The 12,956-nt window shown below is 36.2% G+C and overlaps 1 protein-coding gene and 1 long non-coding RNA gene across 8 annotated transcripts in view; one reads left to right on the top strand and one right to left on the bottom strand.

The window, feature by feature from the left end:
* The window catches only part of LOC129740098 (neuropeptide F receptor), a 138,366-nt gene that overhangs the window by 87,030 nt on the left and 38,380 nt on the right, over positions 1–12,956 (bottom strand). The window contains exon 1 of one of the 7 annotated variants that reach the window (XM_055731708.1): positions 6,108–6,807. The exons of the other annotated variants lie outside the window; for them this stretch is intronic. The gene's annotated coding sequence lies outside the window, so the exon portion shown is untranslated. Of the gene's footprint in view, positions 1–6,107; positions 6,808–12,956 lie in introns of those variants that run through there. 7 annotated transcript variants of the gene reach the window in all.
* On the top strand, positions 7,400–7,894 carry LOC129740100 (uncharacterized). The gene is made up of 2 exons (XR_008736105.1): positions 7,400–7,466; positions 7,532–7,894. It is a non-coding gene; the product is annotated as an uncharacterized LOC129740100 (long non-coding RNA).

The following is a 12,956-nucleotide window of genomic DNA, read 5'->3' as shown; positions in this document are numbered from 1 at the left end:
AATGAATTTATTTAACTTTTATAGCTTATGTATTAAGCCCAAAATAAGCAAAACTCAATTTTTGAATTTTGAGTTCCGAAAACATATCCTTTTTCTAGAAGGCCTACAAACAAACACTTCTTCTTATAAACCTATAAGAAGCTCTAGAAAAAATTCAGAGAAGATTTAGCTTTTGCATAGATACCTATTGATTTGTATTTTTTTAATCATTTTGAGAAATGTTTCAGATAAGTTAAAAAAAATGGTTCTTCAACGGTAAATAGATGAATCTGGAAGAAAAAATGAGACATACTTTGAACAGTTTGACTTAATTTCGAATTTGCTTGAAAAACGGCCAATTTTTAATATTAAAGGGCGAACACGAAACATTCAACAGGGCATAACATTTTCACCTTTATTAGGTAAAAATGAACCAAATTTTGCACACTTTCTCAATGATGTGCATTGTTTACATACTGTCAAATTCAGTTGGCAATTGGGAAAAATGTTGAACATTCACCATTCAACCATCTCCAGAGAAGCGGTTCCAGGAGGTTAAAAAGATCGGCATGTTCACAGAGCTACGTCCAGTATGCAAAGAAGAGAGCTGGGCTTTATACAAACAAGGTACAGAACTTCCCAAACCACGATGAGTGGCAACAATTGACGGCTAAAACTCGGGCACGGAAGCTCTACCAGAAGATGCTGTCAATATATGGCTGCTGTGTGATGGACGACAAAACGTATTTAAAAGCCGATTTTAAGCAAATTCCGGGGTTGGAGTTTTCAGCGGCAAGAGCAAGATCGATGTGAACGACAAATTTTAAGAAGAAGAAAATGTCGAAGTTCACCTCCTAATATCTCGTTTGGCAGGCCATCTGCTTTTTATTATTATTTTTATTTCATTCTTTATTCATGTAACGTAAGATTTTAACCTTATAAGTTGTTACAATATGTTGGATGTGTGTTGTTTCTATTTATTAACTTAATAACTATTCGTTCCATTTTCCAAATTCTAAACTTAATTGATGTCGTTCTTACTCAATATTATTTTCTAGCAAACTCCTTTTAAAATCTGATTTCTTTTGAATTAGTTTTAAAGAGGTGGGAAGATTATTCCAATTTACAATACCTCGGACGAAAAAAGATCTACTGTAATAGGAAGAACTATGTGGCGGGATTATTATATTTCCAGTGCGCGAATTTCGAAGAGGTACGAACAAACTTTTCAAATACTGTGGCTTTCCAGAGTTGATAATTCGGTGCATTATCATGCAGGATCTATACTTGTAAAAGTTATCGAATGAACAGCCAATGAGCAGCTTTTGAAGGTGAGAAACTTGAGAGAAACGTGATAAGTTGAAGACATAGCGTACGCAGGAGTTAAGGGCTATGCGCAATCTATTTACAGATCTTTCTAGAGCATTAGAATAAATAAAATCATTGTAGATAAACAGGGGATAGACATATGTCTTGAAAAGTTTCAGTTTTGTGGCTACATCTAAATGACTTGTTATAAGGTTTAATCTTTTCATCGCACCATAAATTTTACAGCATTGAGCGTTAACATGTCTGTTCCAGGAAAGATCTTTGTCAAAAATCCAAGGTTTTCAGCGTAATCAACAAACTGAACAGTAGAATCATTTAGTATAAGTGGAGGGTAAACCGAAGAGGTAAGCTGTCTTCCGAAATACAAGGCTTTAGTTTTTGCAGGATTGATTGGTAAGAGGTTTTCATTGGACCATTCAATCAGTTTAGCTAGATTTTGATTAATTTGAGCATAAAAAACATTTAAATCAGAAGTTCTTTTTGCACAATGATATATTTGGACATCATCTGCAAAAAGATGAACAGAACAGTGTCCCAAAACAGAAGGTAAATCATTAATAAAAAGCGAGAAAAATAAAGGTCCTAAAATTGATCCTTGAGGAACCCCTGATTCAATGGAAGCGAAATTAGAAAAGCATTCATTGAAAAAAACCGATTGTGATCGACCTTGCAGATAAGACTGTACCATTTCAACAGCTGATCTAGAAAATTTATATTTAGAAATCAGCTTATTAATAAGTTTAGAATGGGAAACACGATCAAAAGCTTTTGCAAAATCAATCATTAAAAGTATTGCGATTCCCTTTTTATCCAACGTATATGCAATATCGTTATGCACCTTCATAAGAGCAGTTTCAGTGCTATGTGAAGAACGAAATCCAGATTGGAATTCGTGTAATATATTGTGTTGGTTTAAATATTCTGTAATTTGGTTCTTAAGTAACTTTTCAAATACTTTTGAAGTTGCACTCAGTATACTAATAGCACAGATAACAGATAGCGAGCCCCGAACAAAAATGTGTTGAAAACGTGTGTGAGAATACCAACCTAAGTTTCAAACCAATTCGTAAGTGGACTAACATCCATAAGATGTCGCTACTAGTACAACAATTTTTTTTCATTTTTTCGACACGCTTAGAAATGAATACTCATCGCTTATCTTCAAGGGGGCCAGTGCAATATATGACAGTAACACATCTTTTTGTGTAATAAATTTAAAAACATCATGATTTAAAAGAATTCAAATCATATTCCAATCACACTTAAATCGCTGTCATATGCCTTGTTGTATCAATATTGGCGCTGAATTGAAAGTTGAATTCCAAGTTTTGGAGTATGGACTGGAAACCTAAACTTCTAAACACTCCTAAACTTTCTAAAACAGAAATTGTGAACATAAATGTTATAATTGTAAATTATGGGTCGATATCCCGGTTGATGTTACCCATAGTAAAATCCCAGTCCATACTCCAAAACTTGGAATTCAACTTTCAATTCAGCGCCAATATTGATACAAGAAGGCATATGACAGCGATTTAAGTGTGATTGGAATATGATTTGCATTTTTTTTAAATCGTGATGTTTTTAAATTTTTTTACATAAAACATGTGTTACTGTCATATATTGCACTGGCCTCCTTTAAGATAAGCTATTATGCATGCAGAAAAAATCCAAAATATGAGCGCTGATAATCATAGCAGCTTTGCCTACTAGCGACACGTCGCATACGTCGCGACGTTGAAAATAATAACGACGCATAGCAAGTTTCCTAGGAGACTTGAAGCATGCGATTGATGGCCTAAGGAAATGTACAGTTATTAACATAAACAATGTTCGAGTACTACATCGAAATCGCCTACTGGACTGAAAAAAGAAAAAACAAACTTACGAATGACAGAAATCTCGCTAGTAAAAAAGCGTCGCTAGTCCTACTGTCGCTATTCGGTTTGGCGCTATACACATAATATGACTATTAATTTATAAGCGTGTCGAAAAAAGGAAATAAATAAGTGTACTGGTAGCGACATCTCATGGATGTTAGTCCACTTACGAATTGGTTTGAATCTTAGGTTGGTAATCTCACACACGTCTTGAGCTCCAGCCCGAACTCTGTTCTCTGTGCTAATAGGTCTCAAGTTTGACAATTCAAGAGATTTTGTTTTTTTTTTTTGGAATTGGAATAACTTTGGTTTTCTTCCATGGATAGGGATATTTTGAAGTTTTGATTATAGTGTTGAAAATATGTCTGAGTGTGGGTAAAATGTATGGTAGAATAATTTTTAGTAATTTTATTGGAACTTCATCAACTCCCACAGCATTAGATTTTATCGAACTGAGAGCATTAATAATTTCATATTCCTCTAAATATTTAAAATTAAATCCATGCAATCTATGAGGACAATGAAGCTGTTCAACTGAGCAACTAGTAAAGTTCGAAGTAAAATAATTATTTATTTCTTCAGCAGAAAAATTAGACACAGCCAAATTACCTTCTGATTTGCTCAGAACGAACTTTTTCAAATTATTCCAAAATAGTTTAGCAGGTAAATCAAGATTGATACGTTTTTTGTCACGCTCAGTTTTTGCTTTAGCGATCAACAAATTAACTTTATTTCTCAGGGTTTTATAATGATTTTTATCTACGACAGATTTCGAACGCTTCCATGAATTGTAGGCCAAGTTCCTGTTGATTATTGCATGATTTATTTCATGGTTAAACCATTCATTCTTGCGATAGCTTCTATCTATATTTTAGGGGGAAAAAGGTCTCGTGAATTTCTAACAGTAATGAATTGAAAATACCAACAAGAATATCAGAATCTTCAATACTTTGAAAACGGGTCCAATCTACTTCGGTGAGAAAAACTATAAGTGCATTTGTGTCAAAGTTCTTGTAGTCACGAAACCAAAAGCCTTCCGGTTGAACAACTTTGACAAAATTCAGTGATGAAAAAATCAAATCATGATGAGATATTCCTGGTAGAGATATTTGACTAAATTGGGGTATAACATGAACTGAATCAGATAATAACAGATCCAGTAAGGAACTTCCGGTGTTGTGGAAAAACGTTGGCTCGTTATTAAAACAGCTAAAATTAGAGCTGCTCAAAAAATCCTTAAACTTTTGTATTCTCCTAGAATGCTTGAAGAGATCGACATTAAAACCACCGATGAAAAAAGAATTGTTACAATTTAAAGCAAATTGTTGAGCATGATTTAAAAGTAATTCAGAGCAATCGTTTTCAGGAGGGTTGTAATAAAGTCCGAATAAGAGTTTGTTTCCATTCATAAGTAGTTCTGTAAGGATAAACTCAGTACAGTGATTTTCGCTGTTGTCTGATTTCACTAGGATTCTACATTTGATGTTGTTTTTTATGTAAATGCAAACACCACCACCATGCCTGCTTCGATCATTTCTAATTAAATTGTAGCCTTCGATTGTTATTACTGCATCACTCACTATTTCACTAAGCCACGTCTCAGTCATAAAAATTATGTCTAACTTGCTTTTGATGAATACATTTTTGAATTCGATAAATTTAGTGAATTGACGAGCGCAAAGACTTTGAACGTTTATGTGGCAGATATTAAGCATTTCGTCGCATAGAACACTGTTAATCACAGCATTAGCAATTTCCGTCGAGGCATTATGATGAGAAAAATTATCCATTGGGCAGAAGCAAAGCTAAGAAATCAAAACTTAATAAGAAGTTACTTGAATCAAACATTTTTGGAACGACAATCAACTTAATACGATTTATACTAATCATTTCAAAAGACTTCTAGATTTTCCAGTTAATTGAGTTACGGAACGAATGTGTAAGTATGAGTATACATAGATGTACATGTCATCTATTAGACCAAATGTCGGAATCTTCAGGAGAAAAAAAGTATAAAGTACCTTAGCACTTTTTAGAGGCGTCTTCCAGCGACGACGTGTGTAGCTCAGCATTTCCTTCCTGTGGCGTATCTTAGGTGACGGACTATCTCGTTTAACCATAGCAACAATCCTTCCATCCATCCAAGTACTTTTGCAGACTGAACCTTTTGTGACAAAGGGCTCTGTAAATGTCGAGATCTACAAATCTGAGTGCCTCGAGAAGCACCTTTTGCCGCTTTTCAGCAGCACGACGAAGCTCCGCTATTTTGGCCAGATTTGGCATCATGCCAGCATTCTAAAAGTGTCCCAGAGTGGTATGAGGCCTATTCGGTCCATTTTGTTCCAAAGGACATGAATCCACCAAATCCTCCGGAGCTGCTCCCGGTGGAGCAGTACTGGGCAATAATGAAGCGGAAACTTCGGAAGAGCAAGAAAACAGTCAAAGACGAGAAGGACATGTTAAGAAAATAAAAAAACAAACTGAAAAACTGATGTCGGATGACACTGTAAAGACTTTGATGGAGGGCATCAAGTGAAAATGCGTTCAATTTTGTACTCAAAGCTCCATCGATTAACTTTTTTTTATTTTTGAAGTATTTACTACTATATGTATGAAATTACCCTCAAATTTTTGGTTGATTCTAAGCATTATGAGAAAATTTTCGGTGAGCAAATTATGAGGACATTTTCGGTGTCGCAATAGTTTCGTGTTTGCCCTCTGGAAGCTAAGAATCTATTCCGATTTTCTTATTCTTCAGAGAACAGCGAAAACATTCCATAAACCAAATCACGGTCCTGCCCGATTTAGTCGAACAAATCGATCAAATAAGTATCTGCCTTTGAAAAGCAAGGAGACGAGACGAAAAACGTGCTGCAGACGACAGAAAAAAAAATTAAAACATTGGAATCTTCGATTTACCTCCGGGGCGAAAACGATGCCATTTATTGTTGGATCGTGTTCAATGGCCAATCGATGATGACGTCGATGATGTGGATTATTGTGCTTTTGACAGACAGACTCGCTAGTGACTTGGAAGTACGTGGTCCGTTAACGCTCTGCAGCTCTGGTGTAGCAAAAGCTTTTCCGATGGAATCTACCACCCTGGTCTGGATTTGTTTTCCAACAGAAGCGTTTGGTGGTCATAAATCCTGCATATTCATGTTGGATCGATGGATTTGTTCTGAACCACGATGGACGGTTACATAATGGTAGTTTACTGTTCATGTAACGCTTGAAAAAATATGTTCGACCTCGTAGAAGGGCAGGGGCATATTTCGGAAGTTTTGCATGACGAATGGAAGAAGGAAAAGATACTTTGAAAATTGCTTAACTCTCCAAAGATTTTCCGAAAAGGTAAGAAAAACTAAGTCTACGGAATGGTTCATGAGAAAGTATTCTAGAGGCTGAATTGTGCTTACATTACTTTTTTCATTGAAATCAAATTGGTATTTTTACAAGAAAAAGCCATTCTAAAATTATATCATAAAATGTCACTTTCTATTCCTCACCTAAAAAGCGATCAATTAAATTCGTTAATTGTTGATACTCCTAGTGAGTTTCTCTCTATCGAGACTGATACCAAAGGCAGGCATAGGGATTTTACTCCACTTCTAAATATATTATTCATAAGTGGTAATCGATCCGACTAATTTTGGATTCAGTCCTCCTCATCTGCATCTGTCATCGAGCATGTTAATGGAGGCTGGTGAAATGGTCTATTTACTATATCTATTTGGAAGCACTTTATGAGTTCACGTATGAATCGGGTGTTAATGATTAATTGATGACTGCTCTTGGAGACACCAATAATGACGTCAATGCATTTGCTATTTCAGTGAATTTGGACAAATCATCCAAAGCACACAACTGCCTGATAAGTACCATTTTCGGCGCAATGAAGGGAATGATCATGAAAGATGTACGAAGTCCTGCCCAAGCAACATTTTAAACTCCTTTTGGTTTTATAGGAAAATTTGGAAGTTTTATAACGAAATTGCTCAAGAATTAATAGCCGTGAACAGTATTTCAGTATCTACACGACAATTATAAAACCTGTTTAAAAAATCAAAACCGATTTAATGAAAATTTTATCTTCCGTGTATATAGCGGTTTTGAAATCCGCTATAAAGCAATTTTAAAACCTCGCTATAAAACCCTGTCAGATTGCCATAAAACGTCAAATGTCAAATAGCTGATTTGAAGAAGAAGAATAAGAAGAAGAAAGAAAAACAAATAAAAACAGCATAGAATTTTTCGTTCGATTTCTACTATCAAAAGGTAAATTTTTCATGTCTTGAAAATCCGTATCTTGTAGTTAATATATATACTTTTTTAACTTTCAGTAGATCATTTTCGGAAATATGCAGACGTGCATCCCACCGGAAAACTGTGTAACCAACCCGAAAACCGTGAAACCAACCGGAAAACCGCTGGTGCCGTCTTATGGGGTGTCACAGCTGTGGTTGGGCACCGGAAGATGGTTTATGTACCGGAAGATGGTTCCTTTGTCGATCAAAATACCCGGAGGAAACATCGAATTAGGTGTGGGAGCTGCTGCATAGGTGTGAAGATGGAAACCGAAATTTTCCACCTACACACAATCCCCCAAAGAGAATCTGCTACTGATTTCTACGAGGTAATCCGAATTACATTGTGTGTCAATAAGTGAGCCATATGAATTGATTGCCAATAAATAGTGAATCAAATATAGTTTTTTTTTATTATTTGATGGAATCTGAATTTTTAAAAGAAAAATTGTCTCGTTCATTGTTTCGAGACAAGCTGAAAGTGTTTAAATAAATTCTGAAAGTCTTATAGGTGTTCGGTATAAAACGCCATTTTTTATTGTAATTTAAAAAAAAATCGCTTGAAATTTATATGCATGAAGCATTATTTTTCATGAAAAATTAGAATTAACATTCTACGCGCACAAACATTGTTTAAAATAAACATAAATGTACAACATGAGCTTCTACAAAGTAATTGAAATATATTTTGGATGATTATGAATATAAATTTCAGAATTAAGGTCTTTTATTTTGCAAAACTAGACTGGCCCACGTATTTTATACGAGTTTCCCGAAAAATCAACCGATAATTTTCGAAGCGCATAAAATTTCTGCAAGTAAAAGTAGTAAAAACATATAAGATCATGATTTTTTCTTTGGTTTGATTGTATGATTGGTTCTTGTGTACATTTTTATTCTTGGCCAGATGTAACCATTTTCTTTTATATGTCACTCGGTAAGAATATTTTTTCTGAATCAATTCCATTTTAAAACCACTGATCGAAAAATAAACATACACGCAAACAATTGTTCACTCAAAAAAAAAATTGACATCTTGAATATGCTCTTGGCGAGGTTTTATTAGGTACTTCAAATGTGTTCTTCAGAACCTCCTGTAGGTGGGCCTTTTTACACTGATAAGTGTTTTATAGATGTTTTAATGCAGTTTATAAAGTTTGACGATGTTTTATAACGAAGTTTTCAAGCGGGCTTGCAGATAAGTATAAAACTAAAATTGTTACTTGGGTGGAAGTGACTTTAGATATGATGTTACGAGGGAAATAAGGTATTTAGAGTTTTTAAAAGGTAGCCGATGAATTTCTTTTAAATCCAGCTACAATATATGAAAAACTTAGTAAGTATCACTTCGATTTCACAGATTTTTTTAAGCCCCTGGAAATACAATGTTTCGGCTGTGCTTCCAGGTGGTCGAATTGTTAGCGTGGTAAGACGGTAATCGCTGGTGCACTGATGGCATGGGTTCTCTTCCCATCTCGGTACTGGGTGCTAAATGTTAATGATAGGTTGTCCATGTCAGTTTTTCAGTCTGTAAAGCCTAAATCGGCTATCAATACTGATGTTATGAAATCGCTTGGTACATCTTTGTACCTGAAAATGATCACATTTTCATATGTGATGAAAGAAATTAGAGAAACATGAACTATCAAAGAACGAAAGAACATAAGCCGTAAATATCGTGAAAATTTCGAAAAAGATACAACGGCTCACCGACAGGACTTGAACCTGCAATCTCCGCTTCGGTACAACGGCGCGTTAGCCAATTCCACCACGGTGAACGTGATGGAACCGGCGAACACGAGCAATCGAGCTCTGCAGATCAACTGCTGGACCTTCTATCGAAACACCATGTATGGGCGATGGGCGCGCTCGCAGTCCCGGTATACGAATTCTCGTGTGTTAAACAGAGAGAGAAATAGCCTTCACTCCAATTTCACTCCGATTAGCTGTCATTCTTATGGAAATCTGTGTAGGAGTAAAGAGCAGGCTTTATTCTTTTTAGCAGGCCCAATCCCAATATCCCGCATGTGATCTTTCCCTCTATTGATCTCTCTTGTTTCTCTAACCCCACCCATCGACTCGGGATTTTAGCCGAGCGAGCACATGGTCGATTGCTTCGGGTTTGCCGCAACTTACGGTCAGATGAAGAAGCAATCAGTGCCGCTCAAGGTTCCGAGCAGACCAGTTACACAGGGAGGCCACGTGCCATGTGCTCGCTCGGCTAAAATCCCGAGTCGATGGGTGGGGTTAGAGAAACAAGAGAGATCAATAGAGGGAAAGATCACATGCGGGATATACATGGTGTTTCGATAGAAGGTCCAGCAGTTGATCGGCAGAGCTCGATTGCTCGTGTTCGCCGGTTCCATCACGTTCACCGTGGTGGAATTGGCTAACGCGCCGTTGTACCGAAGCGGAGATTGCAGGTTCAAGTCCTTTCGGTGAGCCGTTGTATCTTTTTCGAAATTTTCACGATATTTACGGTTTATGTTCTTTCGTTCTTTGATAGTTCATGTTTCTCTAATTTCTTTCATCACATATGAAAATGTGATCATTTTCAGGTACAAAGATGTACCAAGCGATTTCATAACATCAGTATTGATTTCAACAGAGCAACACCTCCCTGTGTAACTGGTCTGCTCGGAACCTTGAGCGGCACTGATTGCTTCTTCATCTGACCGTAAGTTGCGGCAAACCCGAAGTAATCGACCATGTGCTCGCTCGGCTAAAATCCCGAGTCGATGGGTGGGGTTAGAGAAACAAGAGAGATCAATAGAGGGAAAGATCACATGCGGGATATACATGGTGTTTCGATAGAAGGTCCAGCAGTTGATCGGCAGAGCTCGATTGCTCGTGTTCGCCGGTTCCATCACGTTCACCGTGGTGGAATTGGCTAACGCGCCGTTGTACCGAAGCGGAGATTGCAGGTTCAAGTCCTGTCGGTGAGCCGTTGTATCTTTTTCGAAATTTTCACGATATTTACGGCTTATGTTCTTTCGTTCTTTGATAGTTCATGTTTCTCTAATTTCTTTCATCACATATGAAAATGTCTAAATCGGCTAAGAGAATGTATGTATTTTTTATTAAAATAAAAGGACATTTAGAACATCCACAAAAAAAACTTTTTATTGAGTAAATAAGCTTATAATTGACAAAAAAAAATTAAATGGTTAAAATAAAATAATAATTATCACGCCTTGCTTAGTAAGGATATCCTTCCTTTGCGGTTAGGGTCCATATGACCCGAACTTTACTTTCCCGATGCGATATCTGAGGAACGGTACATAAAATTTTCGGACTTTTTCTGAAACGAGCTCTACAATTTCTCATTTTTAGATTTTTATTAGGGCTATCAGGGTCACTCAGCAAAAAAATGACAGTTAACCAATCAATCAACTTGAGATTTGAGACAATCAACTTGAGAACTCAAATTTTTTAATTAATTGCGAGGAAATGCGACAGATACTATACAAACTAACTTACACTACGAACGTCAATGGGAAAGATTCATGTTTGGGAAAAACAAAATTCAAACAATTCAAACAAATAAGATTGTTCTAGAATCAAAAAGATATTTTTCATTTGAGGATTAAGATTACATAAAATTAACGCTACATAATTATAAACTGTTATATAATAAAACGAGCTTTGTTCGATTTATTTAACGACTAATTTTCCCGTTAAATTGTTGAACCAGTTTTATTTTGAATATATATCTAAAATTCATTGCTTTCAGATCATTGAGTAAATTATTATTTTTGGTTCTACCGATGAAAGAAATTCGTTTCTGCCTAATCATTGTAAACGACCGACAGGGTTGTAGATAATTCAATAGACGGGTATTGTGTGTTACTATAGCAGTTGAAAATTGATGTTTTGGATGATATTTGATGAGTGAATATTCTCGAAGAAGTACATTATGGTTTGGAAATCACAAAGATCTACTAATTGTAAAACGTTATGAGAATCGGATGAGTAAATAAGTTTGGTTGTGTATAACATAGTAGACTGAGTCGATTTTGGGTCATTTTTGAATTTCTCAAACCCTGGGGTCTTAAAAGCTTCGTCTTGAGCTTGAGCTTGAGCTTAGATAAACCGTACATTTCAGTAGTTGCTACTCCGTGATTGACAAGAACCATCAAAATTGCACATAGATCCAAATAAATGGGGCTTGGGATTAGCTTACCATTTTCTGTGTGCACGTTTCGAAGGTTCCTTTTCTTATATGGTCAATAACGGCGCCGGCCACGTCCTTACGGTTCATCGGGGAAGGGAAGGATTGTTAGTTCGACTTCCGTTGCTACTAGAGACCGAATACACCTCTAAATCTCCACGGTCGTCACAGGAAGGGTGGTTTGTTAGTGGGGAAGGTAAATAAGATCTGGATTCCCTTTGGGAAGGGATGTGATCAAAGCAAAGTTAAAAATCGTCGCGTCGCACACTATCGAGTACATCGCGTTTTTATATGTCCTAACTAACAATGTACTTAGCACCGGCGTAACAAACCGAATTTAACCGTGCGCTTAAGACGAGAAGAGCAAAGCGTCCTAACGTGGCACTTTCATACACGTACAATGCACTTGGTAACGATGCAACTCACCGAATTTTATCACGCGTTTAAAGTTTAAAACGAGAAGAAGAGCAAGAACACTAACATTACATTGATTTTTCTTCTTCTGAATTTACAAAATCCTTTGATTTAGAAATTTTTTACGATTTTTCATATTCATCGATGAACGTCAAAAGACTATTATTTGTTTCTGTTTTTTTACTAAAGAAAAACAACGAGCAAAAAAAAACACGCACACACACACACACTTATGATCTTGAATGAACTTTGTTAGTAAATTAATTAAATATGTACATACTTAGCTTTTCAATCCACGGTGTCCACCACTAAACACATTTTCTTCTTCAAAAAATCATTTCAGAACCTGCCACCAGGGGAATCACATTTTGCATGCAATATTGCATTGCATAATAATAACCAACTTCGTTGAAGTAACGCCCGTTACTCCCGTTACAAACCGTCAGAGCTTTTCACACGTATGACGCAAGCTTTTAAAACACAAGCTCACTATCTTCAAATCAGATCTTCTTAGCGTCGCCATTATTGCAACAACAATTTCTTCCAACCCAACATCACAAAATCACTCAAAAACAGACTAAAGCACTAATTTTTTTTTGTAATTTTACTGTTACGACGAAAACTAATCACCGCGCTACCGAACAACCAGCCAAAAAACATTAATTCGATAGATTACACCAGAAAAAACTAAAATTACGACACCGCGTCTCGAAACAACCACTTGAACTTGGCAATGTTGCCAGTCCTTCCTCCTGGGGTCTTAAAAGCTTCGTCTTGGTCCAAAAGTCATCCTTGATTTTTGTAGAATTTTTAAGTAATGTTTATATGAGTAAATTTGAACTTTTAGGTTTGTATGGGAAAATAGGATATTTTGTA

Source organism: Uranotaenia lowii, chromosome 1 (genome assembly GCF_029784155.1).
Source record: "Uranotaenia lowii strain MFRU-FL chromosome 1, ASM2978415v1, whole genome shotgun sequence".
NCBI lineage: Eukaryota > Metazoa > Arthropoda > Insecta > Diptera > Culicidae > Uranotaenia > Uranotaenia lowii.
This window is presented reverse-complemented; position numbering and strand designations above follow the sequence as displayed.